The sequence below is a fragment of the Hesperophylax consimilis genome, chromosome 18, assembly GCF_061612785.1.
Source record: "Hesperophylax consimilis isolate HC1 chromosome 18, BYU_Hcon_1.0, whole genome shotgun sequence".
Taxonomy (NCBI): Eukaryota; Metazoa; Arthropoda; class Insecta; order Trichoptera; family Limnephilidae; genus Hesperophylax; species Hesperophylax consimilis.
In genome coordinates, this window is record NC_142853.1 from 4,506,688 (window position 1) to 4,532,472 (window position 25,785).

At 34.4% G+C, this 25,785-nt stretch overlaps 1 non-coding gene across 1 annotated transcript; it reads right to left on the reverse strand.

Annotated features, from left to right (window-relative positions):
• Positions 1–14,805: 14,805 nt before the first annotated feature.
• On the reverse strand, positions 14,806–14,877 carry TRNAP-AGG (transfer RNA proline (anticodon AGG)). Its single transcript has one exon. It is a non-coding gene; the product is annotated as a tRNA-Pro (tRNA).
• Between the last annotated feature and the right edge of the window lie 10,908 nt (positions 14,878–25,785).

The following is a 25,785-nucleotide window of genomic DNA, read 5'->3' on the forward strand; positions in this document are numbered from 1 at the left end:
ACTCAATATGTATACATAGAATTGTAAACAATAACATCGACTGTACCCAACTCCTTTTCCTAATTAAATTTAACATTGAGAGGTACTTAATTATAAAATAAATGCAGCATCTAATTTGCCAATTAACCGAACTCTTCATAATCTAAATGATATTTTTCTAAACACAAACATTGACATTTTTCGGATTTCATGGATTCCACGCCTAAATTCAAACGTGGCATCATGTCAATAATATTAACTTTTCAATGTGCATACATACAGACACACACACACAAACACTCCCACATGCATTACACACACACACCTATAAACAACACACGTCACCCGGTAATTAAGGAATAAACATACCACTTGGCAGACATTACAAGCTAACATATCATAGGTACCCAACATGAAGTATCTAATTCCTATTGTTTCATCATTTTAAATCATGTACTGTTTGTTTCTATAATATAATATATAAAAAAATAAAGATGAGGTACACAGAAAGTGCTTAAGAGTAAGTATATAATAGGACACATATATTTCAAATGGAGAAGATGTCTACATTTAAAAGATAAAAACCTTATTTCCAAAGAAACAATTATGAAAATTTTTGATATTTGTTTTTGGGGTGTTATGCCGTGTTGCGCTAACTCCTTCTTTAGCCAACGTTTCGGACAGCATTGCAGTGTCCATCATCAGGGCAGATGTGTTATTTCAGGTTGTGGTGAAATGTGAGTTTAATAACAAAAATACTTTTGGCCGTGAAAATCTTACATCATATTTGAATTATGAAAATGTTTTATCGATTTTTTTTATTTTATGTTTTTTTTAAAGAAAGACAAACATTCCAGGGTTACGAATAACCTGACAATATTTGAAAATCTCCTACTACCACCACAGTAAGCTGAAAATGTTGCTTGTGTTGTGATGGAGGACTTAGCCAGCCGAGGAATTGGGCCTGGGTGGGACTCAAACGCGATGTCAAATCGGCTACTGACCGAAATTTACCAGACCAGATCAGACATTACTTTTATCGTACTAAGAAGTTTTCCTTTAAAAAAATAGATAAAATCAAACCATTTAATTTGTAAACGACATGCTTCGAAACAAATTTCCTAGCCATCTTTAATATTGACTTAAAAAGCCATGTCGCATACAAAAAGCACGCATCCTGCCACTGATGTGAATAAAAGGATACACAGCCTTCGACCTGCCGTATTCAAAAAGGACTTCCAAGACAGCCTTAATTATCCTCGCCTCTTCTCGACAAACTCCTTCTCTCGACAAACTGGCGTTTATCCTTTTGTAGTTTCCCAGCGGGCCCGGATCGCAGAAGCCGCGAGGAGAAAACGCCACAAAAACTACAACTTTTAAGTTGGTGGTGGCATAAGCCGAGTTTCACACAAATGGGAATATAATGGCCGATATTATTTGTCCATTACGAATATCCAACGCTCTGTATTCGTATTTTTCTGGATGCAGGGTTGCTGTAGAAACGGTGCAGTAATATTGATTTATTATTAATATAATTATTTTCAGCGGATTATCTCTACAAATTCTATAAAACTGTGTTATTGTTATTCGAATTCATATATATTTTTTTATTTTTTGGTTGGTAAAGAATTAAAGATAATCATTATCAATTGTAATAAGTTAAGTCAGTACGTCTTTGATGCGATTGACAATTGCTATTTTTTGTTTTTTACTGAGGCGATTGAAGCGATTGACAAAATTGAGACTTCTCATTAACGGGGGAATGATGCATATTTAGACTGAGCGCTTATACGCTATAAACTGGCGCCATTGACGCTGCGGAATGATTGTTTCGCTGTGCGATTGACAATAAATTGTTCATTCAATTGATTGTTAATGATTTTCAATTGCTTTATCTGTCGAGCATCTTGGAATTCAGTTTCATAGGGGAAGGAAAATTCTTTTTTAATTATTTTTTTATTAATAATTTGACGTAAATACCAGTATATTTTGTATCGTTATAGTTAGTTTTAATAGTTAATTAAAAATTATTTTATTGTATTTAATAGCTTCACCAGTTTCGGGCATTGAGATCTCTTGTACGGAATCAAACAATAAGATGATGAAAACATCAGACATGAGAATGACGAAATAAACATACATGAAGATGAGGTCGACAAACATGAAGAAGAAGAAATGAACATACACGAAGACGAGTTGACAGACATGAAGATGAAAAAATCATAAAGGAACATCAACACAATAACCTGCAGTCTGATATAGAAGGTCAGTAAATAGAAGGTTTTCACCTAAACAGTCAGTAAATAGAAAGTTTTCTCATAAATAGTATTTTTTTCTCTTTTAACGAATCGTTAATAAGAAAAAATCTAAGAAAAGGTTTATTTTTAAGACGAAACCATCACTATACGGGGTGTATCGGCACGTACCCGACAAATTTTAACCAGCGATTCCTGAGCATATATGGAGTAAAATATGTTAAAGCCACTTTGCTGTTCGGTAATGTTTATTTTTATTTAAAAAATAAACTATTCATATTTTCACCACATGTCACCACTGTTTTATCCTTTGTCAAAGTTTGAAAACCCATCTGGCAATATTTTATTCGAATTCCGTTGAATAATGCACGTATGTACCTACATTGCCGCGCTTTTACAATCACAAAGAAATGGCACGGCACCATTCGTCTCATTTTTAACTATTATTATTTAGTGTGTACGAAAGAGCGAAGACGCTTTTCGACATACTTGCTAATAACAGCTGTTGAACACGAAAAGCAATGCCAATGACAGTGATGTAGTGTGGAATTTTTTTTTTTGTTTATAATTGAAAAAAAATGTTACCGGACAGCAAAGTGCTCATAACATTTTTTACTTCAAATGTGCTAAGGAATAGCTGGTTAAAGTTTGTCGGGTTAGTGCCGATACACTCTGTATACAGAGCAACGAACCCATATTTGGTCGGTTAAGTGTAAGCTGGTCGAGTTGTGCAAAGCGTCGAATTCCCACCCAGGCGTCGCGGGTTCACTCCTCTTCCTAAGATTATGATGGTGGTAGAAGGCATTAAAATATTTTCTAGTTTTAGAACCCGGAAATGTTTGACGATCATTAAAAAATAAATAAAATGGTACTGCCACTGAAAACTCTATTGTAATGATAATATGGGAAATCATCAGCAACAATGGTTCCATGCTAACTCAACACAGTGACTATTCAACACACCTTTAAATAGTGATATTAAGTCATTAAAAATGATGAAAAAAAAATTTACCTAACCTAACCTACACTCAATTAAAAAGTTTTTGTTTCATCATTTTCCATGACTTTATACAACTTTTTAAAGATGTGATGAATTATCATTTTGATGATTTATCCGGTCACCATTTATAATACATGCATAATATATTTGGAGAAAGTACTCCAAATCATTCACAACCCCAAGCAACGCCGGGTTCACGTCAGCTAGTAAATAATAAAATGCAACGTGTTTAAAAGTGAAAAAAAGCTAGCATTAACTTAAAGAAACATTGAAAAAAATTTCATACCTATAAAAGGTTAAATAATGTGTAACCAGATGTGTTCTTTGTAAATTTTCAGAATATACTTTGGGATTATTTTCTTTTTAAGGAATTTCTTAACACTGAATAGAGATTATCTTAAAAAATAACACATATATTTGTTAAGAGTTAAAAAACGTAAAGCATTAAAGGAAAATATGTCATTTTTGTACTGTTTTGCATGTGAAACTTATAATTTTGATATCAAAATACCAATGTCAAATTGTTCCTATTAACTCCCACTCATGTATTGTAAGTTCCTCTCGTCCTACAATGAGTTTTGTAACTCATCGGGATTGCTCTAGCAAGAAATAAAAATAAATAAATAATACGCCAGTAGAGTCGAAATAGGCGGGGACTTAGGGTTGTATGGAACATTTTTTACTGTAATTTTTTTTAGAATAATATCTGTAAGAACGGCAACAAAACTGCAAGAAAATTCTTTACGATTTAAACATTTGAAAAATAGTGAAATATTAGATTCCAATTGACTTTTTCATTTTGAATCCTGAATTGAATAATATCTTTATCAGTGGACATGTTATTTAACAGCAGAATCATTTTTCCGAGTGGCATTACCAGTGATGGGTTAGTTTTGCATTTCCAAAAAAACAAAATCCTGTGCCTGCGCACTTTTGTGAAGTTGTCGGGAAGATTGTGTACTGTTATCAGCAAAACTGTTTTCCTTCCGTCGGCGAGGCTATTTATACCTACAATAAATAGGCTAAATGATAGAAAGGCTGATGAATATACCCAGCATACCGGACAGAAAGGCTGGTGGATATAACCAGAGATATACCCAACACACCGGACATTGGAGGGGACCCACCCTTTCCCGACGGCTGTGTGAGGAAACTGATTGTTTAACCTCCTTAGCCGCACACGTCAGGACTCTATTTTTTTTTTTGTAAAAAGAAGCTACATTTATTTTAAAACGAATCTAGACCCTCCAATGTCCCTGCATGCATGATTGTTAGTACGAAATAATGTATGCATACTTACATTAATAGTAACACAAAATAAGAACACATATGAAATGTGTTCGCCTGGTGGTTTGGCATCTAAAATTAAATAATAAATAAGGAGCACAAATTTTATAAGTGGAAGTATGATTGAAACATAAAAATATACAAGCCGCGTATCGAGGGCAGTTTACCCCACTATCAACACACCGGACAGAAAGACAGTTAGATATAACCAGACATATACCCAGCACACCGGGCAGAAAGAATGATGGATATAACCAACGCACCGGAAAGAAAGGCTGACGGATATACCCAGCACACTGGACAGAAAGGCTGATGTATATAACCAGGGATATACCCAGCACGCCGGACAGAAAGACTGATGGATATAACCAGAGATATAACCAGCGCACCGGACAGAAAGGCTGATGGATATACCTAGCACACTGGATAAAAAAGCTGATATATTTAACCAGGGATATACCCAACACACCGGACAGAAAGGCTGATGGATAAAATCAGGAATAAAACCCGAAGTCTCTAAAATATAAATATCTCAGAAACTTTTTTGTGCTTTCTCTACCAAATGAGTAAATAAAATCCACTAATTCCCATATTTTTGAGTCTTTTTCCAAAATATTGTAATCTTGTTGGAAGGTATTGAAAAAAGTCTTAAATTGACTTAAGTACTTGATAAGTTATACATAATTATTGAATTTAAAAAAATCAACTATGTTAGAGTTTTCTTTCACTTAAATCATGAAAAAAAACTTTTGGTTCCTGTATCTGTTCGTGTAAACAGGGCAATTTATTTTAACCACCCAGAACCTCCAGCCAACACCTAAATACATGCTATTTATCATTACGACCGTTTCACAGCCCTGAGCCCGCAGTTTATATCCCCTGCTTGCAGTTTACGCCTCCAAGATACACTTGTCCACGCCAGGCAGGGAACATTAACTTACCATATATTATTTTATATGGGTTACATTTTTTCATTCAGCACTATGTAAGTTTTGCCGTTACTGCCGCGGAGGCTCTATTGTATCTGAAGGTTTTACTGCCACAGTTAACCTTTTGCTTATATAAAAATAACATATAGCTCCTTGAAGGAATAAATGAGATTTTTTAAACGTATAGGTCTTTTGGAATGTTCATGGAAAGGCAAATGATTCGTCTGTGACATATGTGTGTATATTTTTGATTTACGAAATTAGAATTACAGTTAGGGTTTTGCAGTAAGGTTTCAATTTGGTACTCAAACCTATGAGTAGTAGGGCGATTTTTTTAGTGTTTCAAAATTCCTATAGGTTTAGTAAATAACTCTATACTACATAAAAACAAAAAAAATACTGACTATATGACATTTTCAGGTGGTGCAGTTAAACTTAAATTTACAAAATCGATGCACGGGAGTAATTTTGAGTCTCTTGCGATTCGCATCTAAGTAAATTTGCAACTGTTTGTTAGAAAGAGTTGGCAAGAGTGAAAAACAGTAGTTCAACGCATGCCACAAAAATGAATAATCATAATCTCGAATTGCGCTGTTTGAGGAGCTCTAGTTACATGTAAAAAATAGGTTTTTTTGTAGATTTAAGGTTAACCACGCCACCTGAAGATGTCGATTTTCTCATTTAAAATATGGTAATTCACTAAACATATAAGGATTTTGTAGATTTAAGGTAAACCACGCCACCTGAAGATGTCTATTTTCTCATTTAAAATAGGGTCATTCACTAAACATATAAGGATTTTGTAGATTTAAGGTTAATCACGCCACCTGAAGATGTCGATTTTCTCATTTAAAATAGGGTCATTCACTAAACATATAAGGATTTTGTCGATTTAAGGTTAATCACGCCACCTGAAGATGTCGATTTTCTCATTTAAAATAGGGTCATTCACTAAACATATAGGAATTTTGGAAATTATAAAAATAAAAAATCTCTCCGTCACCATTGGGCCTATTAATAGTGACTACTTATCCGATATGGTAATCTCAAGTGACCTACCAGGTAAGAATGGTACTTTTCTGCCGTATACCTAATAATTATAGGGTGTATAATAAATAATAAGACATTTTTACATTCTAGCATCACGTTCATCAATCAAACAAATTGTACATATAGCTTTGTATTGGTGAGCGACGAACCGGTGGATGCAATCTGTTAGCCATAAATTAACTTGTCTATAGTTAGTAATAAGACGGATAATTGTAGAAATCTATCATATATACAGCGCCCTCGAGGTGATTTTACACAAAAGTGGCGCTATGAAAATCTATTATTATTAATTATTATTATCAAGTTAGCTAATTTTTCCATCGCGAGTATTTTTTTATTAAATAATAGCTCTACCCCGTCACGCGTTGCTGTGGTTCAGTCTGTTTGTGTAGATTGCGCGTGTTGCTTTTACGTCCAACAGATGGCGCTCTAAAAAAAACACACGTATTCGAATGCAACGCTGTTCAAAGCAATCGTTGAAGAACTTTCGGAGATTTAAGATTTTGAACAAACGAACATTTACATTTTTATTTATATAGATGTTATCCTATGGATAAACTATTCAGAAGATGGCGAAATACACCCTAAATCTTTTAGATACTATAAAAGCTAATAACTACGTTTCTTAAAGTTGGTAAAATCTATTTACGCAGATGTTGCTCATACAGTTAACTATGGGGCATGTAGGTTACAAGAAGGTTATAAGTTGTTTGTACCGAACAACTACCGTCAGGGCCGACGCCACGACTTGCTCTGTATTCCACACGGAAGAACGGACGTTATGGCCCAGCATAGCATGACAAGAGGTATGGTGCTGCTAAATGATACCTTTAGGTCTCTTGACATTTTCAATATTGGCCTTGAAGATTTCAAAAGTCGTTTTAGGCAAGAAATCTAAAATATCGGTTATTGTAAAATATTTAATTTAAAGCTTTGTATATTTCATGTATATTGTAATAGGATTGAATCAATCTGTAATGCACAAGAAAAAAAAGGTCATATTTATTTACGATTGGTTAGTGATTAACAGTTACAATATAGACAATAGACGAGCAAATGGCACTGATAAAGCAAATATTTTTTACGAATTTTTTCTTTAAAATTCTTTAAATTTATTTTTCAATTTAATTATGAAGTGGGCATGCTTTTTATTTAATTATAAATAGTATCCAATTTTCCAAGGATGGTTGTGTATGTATTAGCTAATATAAACATAAATAAAACAAAGTCACGAACCACAGCATTTAATTTACCAGAACACAAAAATTAAAAAAAAAATACGCATCGTATTTCGTTAGGTACTTACTTGTTTTTAAAATTTTAACTATTTTCTTCTTATTTTTATTTAATTCGGTATTTCTTAAAAGATTTTCATCGCTCTATTTAACAGCAGATAAATAAATAAATCTAAATTAATTATTAATAAATTATGGGACTCATTTTCAGATATAAATAAATCAATTAAAACTATATAAAAACTTTTAATTTTTTTGTGGTTAGTTTTGTTTAGAATTCTACATTCATTTCATAATTTTATAGTTTTCCATAATGCTTTTGATTGTGACAGATGTGCAAATGAATCACAGTACCAATAGAAAAGCCGCACGGAGAAAAAAATTAATTGAATATCGCAAATTTCTTAAGAATCTCTCCAAATTTGTTAAGAATTATTCGTAATACATTGATAATTTATTAAGAACCTAAAAAGAAAAATCCGGTCAAAAACGGGACGGAAGCCCTTAACGAAAAAAAGTGACAAGTTTCCTTTTAAACTTTTATTAAAAAAGGAACACGTGTTAATAAAAAATCTAATATTTTCGCATTTCGTCATTATATATTATCAGAACAAACGTAGGTGCATGAACACGTGTTCTGATGTATTACGAAAGTAATAAAAGTTTAATAGGAAACGGAATTAAATAAATCCGCAATACTCATTTTTCTCTATGTATAATGACATATCGACGTGCAAGACTAGATGGTAGACCTATCAGACCATACATAAAGTCTATAACTACCAACAGCCCAGTCAAACATCGGCAGCAAACTTAATTATGTTGAGTGTCGCCAAGTGTCGCCCAGCGTCGCCAAGTGCATCGACCAACCGCAACCGCCTCCGAAGTTCGCCGCCCGAGCGTGGGCGGCGGTAATTACCGGTGGTAATTCGCCGGGCGGAGGCGGGCGACAGATGGTCTGGGGGGCAAAAAATAATGCCGCCACAAAAGTGGTAAAAACGGCAATTTGTCGCCTGGGCGGATATGTGCCGCACACTTTGTCTGATCCTTATGAAGCTGTGGATATGAAAGCAAAAACTGAGATTGCACAAATATGTTATCCGCCGACCACCCACCGTCTCACAATATATAGGTAAATATTAAAATTATATTCACTATACCTACGCCTGTTTCGTCTTTAGCTAAGGCTGACTAAAGTATTGACTTAGGCGCGCGACAAATAAAACCAAATTACATGTCGCTAAATTAACTCCACCGATTTTTTTTTTTTTTTTTTTTTTTATTGGTTTTCAAGTTACAATCCCGTTAAACTTCAATAAAGCAGTTTGTCAACAGGATGTTAATGATCAATTACATACATACACACATAATATTATTACTATAACCATACAATTAACACAACTAAATTAATATAAACTATCTCTATTTAGTAACCATTGTTTCAGCATATATCTCAATCTATTTGTGGAATCGCAATTTTTTATTAATGGGTAACATGTTAAGCATTTTTGGCACGTTAAATTCTAGGGTTCGCCGTCCGTATTTATTATTATATTTTGGAACAAGCATTCCGTCATTCTTTGTAAACCTTGTATTATATTCATGTTGCACTTTCCTTTTATAATCAGACTCAGATATATGTTGGATCAATATTTTGTACCATAATAAGGCCTGCACCGGTAATATTGTTAAATTTCGATACAACAATGAAATGTTTCGTCTCTGTGAAAAAATATGTTTTTGAGCTAATAACTTCACCATAGAATTTTGTACTGATTGCAGGTGGTTTAAATTAGTTTTACAAGAGTGACCCCAAGTAGTTAAACCATACCGTAAAGTTGATTCTGCGAGTGATAGGTAAATAATTTTTAAAATATTCACCGGAACGAAACATTTTAGTTTGTATATCCTACCCACTATCGCTCTCAGCCGCTTGCAAGTTTTGTTTATTTGTGAATCCCACTTGAAATGACAATCAACAGTCACCCCCAAATAAACGTATTCATTTACCAGTTCAATACTTTCACACATACATGGCTGTAGAATGTTTTGATGAATACATATAAAGTTATGTGAAATTATTTTAGGCATGATCTGAAATGAAGCATGTGGAGACCGTATGTGCATCAATTTAGTTTTCTTGGTATTAATGATTAGACCTGCGTCATGTGACCATTTTATCAGGGACGTAAAGTCATGTTGCATATATTTAATCGCAATGGATAATTGTTCATCAGATATGACAAGAGCAGTGTCGTCAGCATATACAAAGTGTCTTACATATTTAAATATTTTTTTCATTATTGATACAAATATAATATAAAGGGTTGGACCCAAAATCGACCCCTGCGGGACTCCAGCACAGATTTTTTTTCTCCCACTCATTTTTTCTAATATTTTTACACATATATGTCTATTAGATAAATAATTTTTAAACAAATTAAGTAGGTTACCTCTAATTCCAATTGCTTCTAAGATTTTTAATAATTTTTGTGGGTCAATTGTATCAAACGCTTTGGAGTTATCTATAAATAGTACTAAAACATGTCTTTTATGGTTTAATTCATTATTAATATAATTTGAAAAATCCTGTAATAAATGCTCTGTGCTTTTTTTCTTTTGAAAGCCATATTGTTTTTGGTCTATAATGTCAAATTTTTCTAGGTATTTATTTAATTTTAAGGAAATGTATTTTTCAAAAATTTTTTCAAGTGCAGGCATTATACTGATAGGTCGATAGTTTCCTATTTCTGAGTGCTTTCCTCCTTTGTATATAGGTCTAATAATAGCACATTTAAGATCATTTGGCAATTCAGCTTCTATAATAAGTCTATTAACTAAGTGCGTTATAATAGGTCCTAAAATATCTATATGTCTTTTTATGTCGTACATTCTTATGTTGTCCATTCCCAAGGATTTTGAATTTTTCATTTTCTTAACAATATTTTTTATCTCAGTGAGAGTTGCCTTTGGTAAATACATACTGTGAGGTAATTCTATTTGATTAACATTGGATGCCTTAAAATCACATCTGTGTAACATTTGGCTTATACTATCTGAGAAATAATTTACATATTGGTTTGTTACATTTTCCACCGTCTGTTCCTTTAACACATATCGTGAGATGACTTCATCACAATTACTTTTAGTTTTTCTTCCCAACAATTTATTTATTTCATCCCATGTTTGCTTAGTATTATTGAAACTACGTTTGAATTTATCTTTAAAATAACAATTTTTTCTTTTAGTAATTAATTTGTTGACATTATTTCGCATGTACCTGTATTCATTTTCATAAGTTTTATTACAAGGAGAATTTTTCCATCTTCGAAACAATAAATCCCTTTTTTTTATTAACTCTAAAATATCTGTAGTTATCCATTTTTTGATCGCATGTGGTCTTTTGGTTGGTTTTTCAAAAAATGACACAGTGCTTTTTTCATATAAATTAATGAAATTATTTTTAATTTGATGATACAAAAAGGTACTTTCTTGTTCATTGAGTAAAGAATTCCAATGTATTTCTCGGATGTGATTATCAATATGTTTTTGGGACAAAATTGTTATCTTTTTCATGTTTTTTAATGGTTCTTTTTGCACATCATATTTAATATTAACGGCTGTCATATAGTGATCTGCTATGGAAATCTCGCATACACACGCTGATAGCGAGTCCATTTGTTTAAGCCCGTTACTGTACCTAACGTATATATGATCTATGCATGATTGTGTTATGCGCCCGCTAACAATTGCTTCACGCGTCACACCGTCTATGCATTTGATCAAATAATTGCTTGCAAGAATATTTTCATATGAGTTTACTACAGGATCATTAAAATTCATCAAGTTTATATTAGTGTCCCCAAAGAACAAAACATTGTCTCGAAGGCCTATGAAATCCGTCAGAATAGATTCAATTTCCCTGATAAAAGATAGTTTGTTAAGATTCGGTGGTCGATATATCGCTAATATACTCAAACTTTGTTTATTTGGAAGAGTAATTACACCAAAAACATTTTCAAAATAATTTGATTCTAGTGGTGATTGTTTAAATACCATACTGTTTCTTATATATAGCGATATGCCCCCACCTGATTTATTATTACGACAATAGTTGTAATTTGAATAGCCCGGAATCTCATACATATTAATTTGGTCAGCTTGTATATTTGTTTCGCTAATCATTAAAATATCTATACGCTCCCAACAATTTCTTAAATAAACATGCAAAACATCCCAATTCTTACATAATGATCTGATATTTACATGAATACAAATTAATTCCCCTACATCACTTTTTTTAATATTTATCCACTGTTGTAGATCGTTAGTTCTTAAAAAATCTACTTCATTATCTTCTTCTAGATAATTACTTAAAGCAATGTTTTATAAAATAATTAGTTCAAATTCTGTGCTATTAATATGATAATTTATTACAACCTCTCTGGTTACTATACCTAAGTATTTATTTGAGTAATGATTGAAAGGTAGGTTTACATATGTCATTTTTATATTTATTTCAATTTGAATGCAGTTTGTAAGAAATATTGGGTAATCTAAAATATTAACAATAATGAATTTCTTCAGAATGAGTACTGCAACACCTCTATTATTATTTTTGTTTATTGTCGTCTGAATATATTTAAAATAAGAGTGCTGCCGCTGATAAGCAATCGGCAGTGACTCATGATTTGTAAATGGCTTGTTTAACACTATGCCGTCAGGCTGAATATTTAAATTATTGATTTTAATTAAAATAGTTAATTTATTCTGCATTGTAATCAATTTTTTGTTTGGCAACTTTTAACATATAATTTCTAAACTTACATGCTATACTATTTGGTAGGTGATCCGTAGGGAAATTTTTTTGTTTCTTTTGATTAGAATCCCAGCAGTTGGCACATTTGGGGGGGCAGTCCAGAGATTTGCATTCCCGGTATTGGTGAGCTCCGGCGCAGTGCATACATCTTGGATCCTTTATTTTATCTAGGCATTTATGTGCAGTATGGCCAAATCTTAGACAATGGTAGCATTGCGTTAAAGGGTAGCAGTCTTCAACATATATCCTCAAAAATCCTAAGTTGACACGTTTTTTTCTTATAAGGTAATCTCTCATGTTTCCATTTGTTTCGACAATTATATTGTGGGACTTATTTCTTTTGTTGTCGGTGATAGCTTTCACCTGAAATATATCAGGATTTTGATCTGTCATTATTTTAATGTCATCATTTTGGAGACTTAAGTCTGTTAAAAATTCTTCTTTTGTGTAATTTGTTTGTATTCCTTTGAATATTACACACGTTTTTTTTCTTTGTATTTCTTCTGCCGTAATGTCTTTTTTTGATATTTTGTTTATTTCATTTTTCAGTTTGGTTGCATCTTCTTTTTTAGGGCAAGTTATAATTAATCTGTTGTTAGTTATTTTTTTCATGCTGTTTACTCCGATGCCCAGAGCAGATATTTTAATTTTATTTTGTATTGTTTCCTTAAGTTGGTCTTGATTTTGGTTCGTATTTAATGATGTTATTATAATTGGAAAGTTTTTTTCTTCAATCTCTTCTTGGTGATAGTTGGTTTTTACTGCTGACGCGTACGTTACTCTTTCATTTTTCGTTTTTAGCATTTCCTTCAGCATTGTATTTTTTTCTTTCAGTTTTGCTAGGTCTATCGCCATATGCGAAATATTTTCCATAATAGAGCTAATTTTTTTCGAGATTTCTATTTTTGTTTCTTTTGTGATTCTTGATTCATCGAATAATGCGGTCATTTCAGCAATTTCTTTCTTAGCTTTGGATATGTAGTCATGCGGATCACCTTCTTCCTCCATCGCAACGTTTTATTTATCCTGTTTTGTATTCGGGTCTCAACGTGTTAGTGCGACTAACGTACAGTTACACGCGTCCGTTGCCTGCCAGGTTGCAGACTGTACATTGTGGGCGTGTTTCGTGATGCAATTACAGGCTTAAACGGAACCTGTGTTTCACCATGATTACGAAATTCAAATGAGATGGCGATATACGATTCCAGGCAAGTGTAAAAGAAACAGACAGCGTGCTAAATAGTCCAGAACCAAGAAGTACTAAAGTTAAAGTATAAATATTTATTTAATAATATTAAATTTTTATTTAATGTGCTGCAGTAAAATAACACTCAAATCAGCAAAAACAACGAGTATCAATAACAACCGCCGCCATTTTCAAACAGTTGTTGTGCGAAGCCACTGACTTAATCACATCTTCACTTGACACCTCAAAATCCGTCACGCGCCTTGACCTGTACTCGAGTCAGCCTTGATTTAGCCAAATGACGTCATTTTAAGAGTTTTAGTTCATCATCGTCATAGCGCGAAAGGTCATATTTAAAATGGCGTATATTTTCTACAAAATCGGTATTATGTGAATAAAGATCACACTTTTATTAACAAAACAAAAGTGGAGGGACAATTCGTTGAGAGGGAGAATATGGTTGAGATATGTAGAGAAATAGAGCGGATAGACTGAGAAAGCATTGAAAAGAAAGTACCTACTTACAAGACGTGCATAAAACTTAAATACTTACGTCAGATTAATAGATGGATAGGAATAATAATAAGAATAATCTTTTAAGTTATTTTTATTATTATCTCATGTATGATTCAAACTTGCACACTTATTTTTCTATAAAATAGTATTTTTTAGTTCTTTTATGTTATTTTTATTATTATTTCATGTATGATTCATAGTTGCATACTTATGTTTCTATAAAATAGTATTTTTTAGTTCTTTTATGTTATCTTTATTATTATTTCATGTATAACTACCACAACACGGGCATTAGTCTAGTATGGTAGTTAAAAAAATGTCAAAAAATGTAACATGTAAACATTAACAAAACAAAAAAATGTTTGAATCCGATCAAAGAAAGGAATTTATACTTAGACTGAGTTATGTTGCGTTCAATCCTCTCGATCTATTCCTGCGGAGAATTCTTTTAGTATTGGTTATTTTCCGTTTTTAACATAGTATCTTTATAAAATAAAAGCTGTTAAGAAAAATTGTAATCGCTTAGTAATAAAAAAAAACAAAAAAATTGGGCTCGTCCGGGATTTGAACCCGGGACCTCCCGCACCCTAAGCGGAAATCATACCCCTAGACCAACGAGCCAGATATCCGAAATGCCCAAAAAATCGAACTGCTTCAAAGCGCGTTGAAAAAAGTATGCCGAATGTGAAAGGCTATCACAGTTACGTAATAGGCGCATGGATTATCATAATCTCTGTTTGTATTGGTGAGCGAGCAAAACGTGTAGTACTGATAATTATGTGTGTGTGCATAGCAGTATTTATGTGTGTGTGTGAAATGAAGACACGGCGGCGTATAAAAAAATATTATCGGCTGTTAGATAATTTTCAATGATAAAGTGACATCTAGCGGTTTATTGCGGAAGTTATTTTAAAGATAAGAACATAAATTAGAAGTGTGATAATATTATCATTATGTTCTATTTACTACGATTTTAAGAAGATTTAGCGTTTTCTTATTTTATTTTTTATTGTAGTGATGACAATAATAAGTAATCGTAACATTCATTTCATTTCCTTGGTAGGTTTCATATATTTTTATGCCCAAGCTAAGGTTTATTCAGAATGTTGATTGTAGGTAGTAAAATTCAAATAGTCTTACTTCAAAAGATTCCCTGATATTCCTTTGTTGGTATACCTATACGAGGAAGTGGGCGTATATATCTTGGGTAAAAATCGTTACTAATAATAATATTCATGCAAGATTTTTTTAAACTTGCATCCGGACCTCAAAAACACGGTCATTTTCGCAGTTCGCGTTTTGTTGCTAAATTCAGGTTTATTCAGATGACATTTGAAATGTTATTGACAACAATTTTCAGCTCGAAAGGCAATTGCCGTATGTTTCATGTTATTCATTCAGTGGGAATTTTTTCTAAATAGTATTGAACCTCGGGTGAATCCAGGTCAAACCAGGTATTGACAACATAGAATAAAGAATAACACAATAAGTGCATTGTGGGCGTGTTTCGTGATGCAATTACAGGCTTAAACGGAACCTGTGTTTCACCATGATTACGAAATTCAAATGAGATGGCGATATACGATTCCAGGCAAGTGTAAGAGAAACAGACCGCGTGCTAAATGGTCTTGAACCAAGAAGTACTAAAGTTAAAGTGTAATATTTTGTAAAAAAGGAATACAATTTAATGTTAATGAAGCATGTGTTAAGCGAAACCAAATTAAATAAATTCTTGGTAATAAACAAAGTTATTATTATTTTATAAGCAATAATTATTAGCCTGAAACACTCATCCACATTGAAAAATCTCCTGATAAGTCCCGTTGGCGTCATGTATCTTTTATCAGGAGATTTTTCAATGTGGATGAGTGTTTCAGGCTAATAATTATTGCTTATAAAATAATTGTTACCCTTTGTGCTATGCATAAAAAATCTTGTCTTAAACATTAGTTTACCAAAACAATAATAAAAGTTATTATTGTTTAATTTTCATTAAATAAAATGCTTAGGAATATGGATGAGGAGGAATATGAATATACACGTCCCTTCTCACTAATGGTTCCTGCTCCAAGGCAGACTGTAGGTGTGTTGGTGTTACATAATATTTTTTTATGATTTTCCCATTTTCATGCTTTTAGATCTCATCTTCATGTTTGTAGACCTCATCTTCATGTTTATGGACCGAATTAAATGTTTGTTGATTTCTTCATTTTCATGTTTGTGTATCTCATTTTCATATTCATGGACCTAATTTCCATGTTTGTTGATTTCTTTACCTTCATGTTTATAGACCGTATTTTCATGTTTGTTGACCATTGGTTGTTGTGTTGGTTCTACTACGTATTTATATGGTCATCATCTTCATGTTTACTTAGCCATATGATGTTTTTGATAAACCTGTCTATCAAAAAATCATTTAATTTGAAGCCTAGAAATTATAGTTTTCTGACCAAAGAAGATATACAGAGTGTACGGAGATAAAGTTCCTTCACTTTGGGGGGTGATTTTACAAGTTTTAAAAGTAAAAAAGATTCAATTACTTTATTTGAAATTACAACCTTTTAGGGTAGTTTTTAGACAAAAAGTTGGTTTGAAATTTCGAAAATAGTTATCTATCTCTTTTACGTCTACCGTCATGAAGAATCATCTCCCGAAGTTAGAGCACTTTACCCCCGGACACCTTGTATTTAAATTTGGAACGTTAAGTAGATTTTAGATAGTTTAGGTGTATTCATCAGTAAAATACTAATTTTTAATTCATTCTTCCCCAAATGGGATTAATAAATTAGAAATCCTTTCGGTGCCATCTACCCAATATTGGTATGTGTGCCGAGTGCTTGTAAAATGGCAAAAACTTCATGAAAGTCACATTGAGTTCTTGGGCGATTCGCGGGAGGTTTATTCCCAGGGGGTGGGGGGTTGGGTGGTTTGGGAGGGGGAGGGTTTGTTGTCCGCATACAAAGTGGGATCCCGACACCCCCTAAACTAATATGTGCTCCTGTTACCGATCTGGACCGTTCGCAGACTCCTAAACAGTGAAGCCTCCGTAGAAAGTCCGCTGACTTATTTTGTATCTCTGACTGAATTTCTTAATACTATTAGGTAAAACATTAAGATTAAAAAATATATCGTACAAGCTATCCACTAATTACCATGAGTGATCCATTAGGTATATTTTAAAACAATTTAGTTTCTATTTCTATCTTAACGTATTTTATTTCTGGCCGACTAGTTTCATTACTAATTTGCATCATAACATATAATATACGCTCTCGGTATTGCCCTGGTGAAAGACACAATTTCAAATCAAAACGTTTCTTGAAACAGCTTTGAAAATATTTGGCGACCACATCTCAATACCCAGTACTTCCTTTCCTTCCACCCTCCCTACAGCATCACAACATACCTTGATTGGGGATGCCATAGTCCCACTGGCTCCGGTAAGTTGGGACTCTTTTGCGGTATTCACATAAAAGAACCTTAACATTCACCTAACTCGATCTGTTAAGATGTTGTTCATTCTACGTTTATACAATATATCGCGAAGATAAATTTATCATAAATTAAAACATGGACACATTATATATAGGTATGTAAATACTATACAAAATGCTTTTTATGTCAAGATTAACAGAGCTGCATTAAAGATTTTTTGTTAGATGTATCTTCGATTGCGCAATCCCTTTATGAAAACTCGGTCGCTATTGTGGAGGTCCTTTAAGTGTAAGTGTGTGAAATTCATTAAACAATTAAAAATATCTACAGGTTTCTACTTATTATTTTAAGAATCAAAGTCATTTATGTACAGTACCTACTGGCGTCATTACGAATTCTAACGAGCAACTTCTTGCATTTGCCCTCATCCGGGAAAAAGCAATAAACATTTCAGAAACAGATGCTTCAAGGAGAGAATGCTGAAGGAAAATTGCCCTGGCCCCCTTTCACCCACTTTACCTTCCCATTGTGTCTGCAACAACAAACTGTTACACTAAAATGTAATTTATCTCACCTAATATCGTTTGTCCGACTTCACCCCATCTTCTCTCGGACGTTCAATGGTACGGTGATATATTGTTGCACTTAATTTGGTATGGAATGATAAAAATAATATCATTATCTGCATCCATTATTCCAGAAATTGTACGCGGCGTCGTTATAGTTATTATTTAAATAACAGGCGGCTTTCTGCTGATGCGCTCATATTAAATTATTTCACAATAAATCGAATTTATTTTCAACCATTCAATTCTTCAAATCTTCACTTTGGATATTCATGTTTTAGACGTTTCAAGCAAACTTAAATATTAGATATAATTTTTTCTTACTCCATTAGATTCTTTTGTGCAATAATTAATTCATTTTAAGAGTGTACATGGCTTCATAAAACCGAAGTCCAAACGTAAAACAAATTACCGGATAAACTGAAAAGTGACCAAACAAACCGCCATAAAAGAATGGGATAAAAATAGGTTAGGTTAGAATAAACATCAGTTACATAGATTAGAATTGACAAAAGCATAAAACGCAACACGATGTCGCCTGAATTATTAGTCGATCGAGAAATCTTTAAAAGTCTTCATTCAATGCTCAGTCCTTTACGTTAAAATAGTGAATGATGAATTCAACACATGTATGATTATTAGAAACCTAGGAAAAATACTTTTTTTCAGCAAATACGAATTAATTATGACGATTTCTGATACAAAAGCATTTTCTTTGCGATCACTCACGGAATCGAAACAAAGACTAATGAAAAAAATGCAAGTTTCCTTCATCTCCAACAAGTAGTAATTAGACGAAGGTTTGAGATGTTGCTGAAAAATTTACTAATACAAAGTATTGAAAAAAGGGTACTGCAATTTTCTTGACCCAAGAAGAAATAATTATGTCCGATAATGTCACAACCTGATAATCTGGAGATGAAGGAATTAAATGATGATAAAAGGGAGATCTCAAAAAAACTATTTTGTGACATGGTGCTTGGTCAGTCTGTTTGCAATCCAAATAGCCAGGTATTTCCCAACCTTCATCTCCCTATACCATTACCTTCTGTATTCTCTACAGCATTACAACAGCAGTTTAGACTCCCATACGGTACTCACCTTTAAAAACAGATTATGGACCCATTTTCAATCTGAGACTCTTAAAAATCCAAAATAAACAAATAACATACAATATACAGCACTACAGTAAATATATTTCACATTTAATGTTGTGTGGGTTTTTACTGTATTATCTGTAGCTAAGATCCCATCTAATCTATTCCAAGATCTATTTTATAGAATCGTTTGAAAATGGAAAAGATTTGTAGCGCGTTCACACTCTATTGCTCTATTGTATTTAATTCAAACTTGCTCAATTCTAAGGTTGATTATATATATATATATATATATATATATATATATATATATATATATATATATATATTTATCCCCTCTCGTACTATGTTGATCTCGCGCGACGGTACGCCAGGTATTTGTTGATCCGTTTGCATTTGTTGATCCACCCCGGATATGTTGATCCATTACCCAAGCTGGCATACATATGTAAATCCCTACAGATCAACTTGTGTCATCGAGATTTTGCTGTAAGCCACGCCCATTTTTCGGTCGCATATACATTTTACACGATTTATTTTGTTGATCTATATATTTCTGACAAACTTGACCGCTTGCATGTGTTGTAACTTGTAACCGCCAATTTCGCGCGCGTTGTGGTACTTTTTAGATTCCGTTAGAACATCCATATTCTATGAAAATGACTCTGTACTTAAAGAGGATAGACTGCCTCACGCGTATTTATATTGAAATGGAACTTTCAAAAACGTCAAATCCATGCTTAAAAAATCTTTTGAACTTGATTAAACAAAAATGTAATTTTAATGCATCATTTACTACGTTTCGTGACTTAGCAGGGGTGCCCGGGTTCATGGGGTGAGATTTGTCCAAGTCATTTTATAAGAGAAATTTTGAACATTGATTGAATAAAATTTTATTTTAATGTATCTTTTACCATCTCTCCCGACGTAAGTTTCTTGTAATGATTAAGTTGAAACAAAGCGTAATATCCATAATATGTGCCTATTACAATTGCGGTGATTAGATTGGTGAGAATTTAATTTTTCAAATTTTAAATTGAAATTGCTGAAAAATTTATTCCAATTTGTTTTTTACTAAACATGGCTAAAGTCATTTCAAGCACCGATTCCAACCAACGATGTTTTAGTATATGTTCGTCAATCAACAGGAGCCATAATGTCTGTACATCAGAGCCCTCGAGAATTATTACAATTATGTGTACCGCCGCCCCGGGAGCCAATATATTAGATAACCAATACACCTACCATTAGTCACCGCCAACGTTTTAGCGAGATAGTTGTTTATTTTTTGTATTTTTTTACATCGTCTCCACACAGGAGGCCCTAAGGAAAATCGTAACCCTCAAGGCCTATGTCATCTTTGTGAATGCTGTGTTGGGGGTATTTTGAAAGAAAGGAAGGTCAGTGAGTTCTGGGAAGGAAATAGGTATGGATGGGTGGGTAGTATTCTGGGGGTCAGTGTGTTCGAGTGATAAACATAAGATTCCAACTCTCCTACTGCGTTGCAAGGCGATGCGTTGAAAGAGGATTAATCGATCCGGCCCACCACGCATTTGGTAGGCAAGCGCATCCGCCGCCAAGAACCGAACAAACCTCACCCCATAAACCCGGGCACTCCTGCTAAGTCACCAAACATATCAAACTACTTGAGGTGGCTCTCGACTAGCAATCCGTAGGTCGCGGGTCCAAATAAATTTTATTAAAATTAATTTGCACTATTTTACAATTAGTGTTTGGTTATATCTGAATAGCCAGGTACTCTCCCACCTTCCTCCTCGTCATCTCCTTTGAGGTCTCCTTTGAGGATGCCATAGTCTCACTGGCTCCAGACGGAAGTTTTTGTAAGTCTCCATATTCAAATTCGGCGGTATGATTTTTTTATGTGACACCTCTCACTAGAGCGCCCCTGTCTTTACACGTTAAAAACATAGAAACTATGTCGCCAACCGGTTGGGCAGCGTTATGAGGCGGGTTAAGGTAAGGGCTGTAGGAATGAATTTATTAATGCGGGTCTTAAAAGGCCCGGATTATATTGATAACTCGTTCCACATGCGAGCCGACTTACGATAAAACGAGTCGGAGAAACGACCCGTTCATATATGTATAGATAACATCAACTTAACTGTGAACGTGTATTCCGCTCGGTCCGTCGAGTATCAAGCACGTGCACGGTGCACCGGGGATCAATGCTGCTAGCTCCTTTTAACAGGCTCTAATAAAATATCTGTAGAATAGACACAGCATACGCACATTTCGTCATACATAATTTTATCGCATATATGCCTCAGGGATTTCATTTCTACAGTATTCTGTCTACTTTCAGCCTTCTTCTGCCAATTCCATGCCTCATTTCCATATATTAGGGTAGGTACCAGCACTCCATTGTGGACTGCTAGCTTCGCTTCTTTGGACAGTTTTTAGTTAGCTCCAACCGCGTCCAATCATCCATTAATTACCCATTATAACCAAGAACCCGGCCTCCCCTACTAAGTCACGAAGCGTAATCAGGAGAGATGGTAAAAGATACAAGTTCAAAATTTTTCTACATAACATTATTCCTTTTGCCGCCATTTTGGATTTTTATGGTCGAAAGGTATCCCTCAACCAGTTTCTTTCGATCCGGCCCGCCACGCAGTAGATGGGCAAACGCATCCGCCGCCAGGACTTAGACAAACCTCACCCTATGAACCCGTGTACCCCTGCTAAGTTATGATTTTTTTATGGATTTGTTTTTGCGAAATTTTCGTTTCAATCTAAATACGCATACATTTCTTATAAACAATTCAAGAAACACACGTCATTTTGATTTGAAACGGTACCATCTCACAGTCATTTCATGCGAAATTCGACTCTAGAGACTAATACTTTGAGTTCAATATCACAAAAGATTACGGAATCACATAAAACCTTGTGATGAACAGTCCACCGATTGCCCCCTTGATTGGTTCATTTAGTAAAACCATATATAGGGACACAGATCAACTTTGTCTAATAACTTCTTACCTGGATCAACATACTACGGGAATAGATCAATATATATGAGATCAACAAAATCTTTTGAACTTGATTAAACAAAAATGTAACTTTAATGCATCATTTACTACGTTTCGTGACTTAGCAGGGGTGCCCGGGTTCATGGGGTGAGATTTGTCTAAGTCATTTTATAAGAGAAATTTTGAACATTGATTGAATAAAATTTTATTTTAACGTATCTTTTACCATCTCTCCCGACGTAAGTTTCTTGTAATGATTAAGTTGAAACAAAGCGTAATATCCATAATATGTGCCTATTACAATTGCGGTGATTAGATTGGTGAGAATTTAATTTTTCAAATTTTAAATTGAAATTGCTGAAAAATTTATTCCAATTTGTTTTTTACTAAACATGGCTAAAGTCATTTCAAGCACCGATTCCAACCAACGATGTTTTAGTATATGTTCGTCAATCAACAGGAGCCATAATGTCTGTACATCAGAGCCCTCGAGAATTATTACAATTATGTGTACCGCCGCCCCGGGAGCCAATATATTAGATAACCAATACACCTACCATTAGTCACCGCCAACGTTTTAGCGAGATAGTTGTTTATTTTTTGTATTTTTTTACATCGTCTCCACACAGGAGGCCCTAAGGAAAATCGTAACCCTCAAGGCCTATGTCATCTTTGTGAATGCTGTGTTGGGGGTATTTTGAAAGAAAGGAAGGTCAGTGAGTTCTGGGAAGGAAATAGGTATGGATGGGTGGGTAGTATTCTGGGGGTCAGTGTGTTCGAGTGATAAACATAAGATTCCAACTCTCCTACTGCGTTGCAAGGCGATGCGTTGAAAGAGGATTAATCGATCCGGCCCACCACGCATTTGGTAGGCAAGTGCATCCGCCGCCAAGAACCGAACAAACCTCACCCCATAAACCCGGGCACTCCTGCTAAGTCACCAAACATATCAAACTACTTGAGGTGGCTCTCGACTAGCAATCCGTAGGTCGCGGGTTCAAATAAATTTTATTAAAATTAATTTGCACTATTTTACAATTAGTGTTTGGTTATATCTGAATAGCCAGGTACTCTCCCACCTTCCTTCTCGTCATCTCCTTTGAGGTCTCCTTTGAGGATGCCATAGTCTCACTGGCTCCAGACGGAAGTTTTTGTAAGTCTCCATATTCAAATTCGGCGGTATGATTTTTTTATGTGACACCTCTCACTAGAGCGCCCCTATCTTTACACGTTAAATACATAGAAACTATGTCGCCAACCGGTTGGGCAGCGTTATGGGGCGGGTTAAGGTAGGGACTGTAGGAATGAATTTATTAATGCGGGTCTTAAAGAGGCCCGGATTATATTGATAGCTCGTTCCACATGCGAGCCGACTTACGATAAAACGAGTCGGAGAAACGACCCGTTCATATATGTATAGATAACATCAACTTAACTGTGAACGTGTATTCCGCTCGGTCCGTCGAGTATCAAGCACGTGCACGGTGCACCGGGGATCAATGCTGCTAGCTCCTTTTAACAGGCTCTAATAAAATATCTGTAGAATAGACACAGCATACGCACATTTTGTCATACATGATTTTACCGTACATATGCCTCAGGGATCTCATTTCTACAGTATTCAGTCTACTTTCAGCCTTCTTCTGCCAGTTCCATGCCTCACTTCCGTATATTAGGGTAGGTACCAGCACTCCATTGTGGACTGCTAGCTTCGCTTCTTTGGACAGTTTTTTGTTAGCTCCAAACTCGTCCAATCATCCATTAATTACCCATTATAACCAAGAACCCGGCCACCCCTACTAAGTCACGAAGCGTAATCAGGAGAGATGGTAATAGATGCAAGTTCAAAATTTCCCATATAACATTATGCCTTTTGCTGCCATTTTGGATTTTGATGGTCAAAAGGTATCCCTCAACCAGTCTCTTTCGATCCGGCCCGCCACGCAGTAGGTATTTTTTATGGATTTGATTTTTGCGAAAGTTTCGTTTCAATCTAAATACGCATACATTTCTTATAAACAATTCAAGCAACATATATTAGGGTAGGTACCAGCACTCCATTGTGGACTGCTAGCTTCGCTTCCTTGGACAGTTTTTAGTTAGCTCCAACCGCGTCCAATCATCCATTAATTACCCATTATAACCAAGAACCCGGCCTCCCCTACTAAGTCACGAAGCGTAATCAGGAGAGATGGTAAAAGATACAGGTTCAAAATTTCCTACATAACATTATTCCTTTTGCCGCCATTTTGGATTTTTATGGTCGAAAGGTATCCCTCAACCAGTTTATTTCGATCCGGCCCGCCACGCAGTAGATGGGAAAACGCATCCGCCGCCAGGACCTAGACAAACCTCACCCTATGAACCCGTGTACCCCTGCTAAGTTATGATTTTTTTATGGATTTGTTTTTGCGAAATTTTCGTTTCGATCTAAATACGCATACATTTTTTATAAACAATTCAAGCAACACACGTCATTTTGATTTGAAACGGTACCATTTCACAGTCATTTCATGCGATATTCGACTCTAGAGACTAATACTTTGAGTTCAATATCACAAAAGATTACGGAATCACATAAAACCTTGTGATGAAGAGTCCACCGATTGCCCCTTGATTGGTTCATTTAGTAAAACCATATATAGGGACACAGATCAACTTTGTCTAATAACTTCTTACCTGGATCAACATACTACGGGAATAGATCAATATATATGAGATCAACATACATAAGTATGCCAATTTGGGTAGATCAACATACTACGGGAATAGATCAATATATATGAGATCAACATAAGTATGCCAATTTGGGTAGATCAACATAAATCATGCATCCGATTTCCATACAAATTTTGAAAATTTTACTAACAGTATATCAAATGGTTTTTCTGGCAAACTGGCAACATTGATAAGTATTGTACCACTGTTGTCAATTCATTCAGATGTATTCCATAATAGCCAAGTTATATGGTGTTTAAGGTGGATCAACTTAGTCTAACAACTTCTTACTGGATCAACATAATACGGGAAGAGGACAATATATATATATATATATATACATAGTATATAGAATAGAACTAATGTTTAAGTTGATTCATACTTCGATTTATATTTCTTTTTGTGCCTTCTATGGCATGAAGAGCCTGTTCTATACCACAGAAAGTAATATCTACGAAATAGATCACAGAATAGATGAGGTAGGGAAAGCGCAATTTCCTATTGCATACCTACTCGAAGATATTAAATGAGGTGGCAGTTTGCCCTACGCATGCGGAATTAACATCTTGAACATTACATTCAGCCGTCATTTGTTATACGATTTCCATCATTAGCCCAAAGGTGGCCAATAAACATTCACATTACACATTACGAGGGTCGCTGAAAAGAAACCTCAATAAATGTTAATACAGTTTGTTCTACCACATTAACTCCATCCCT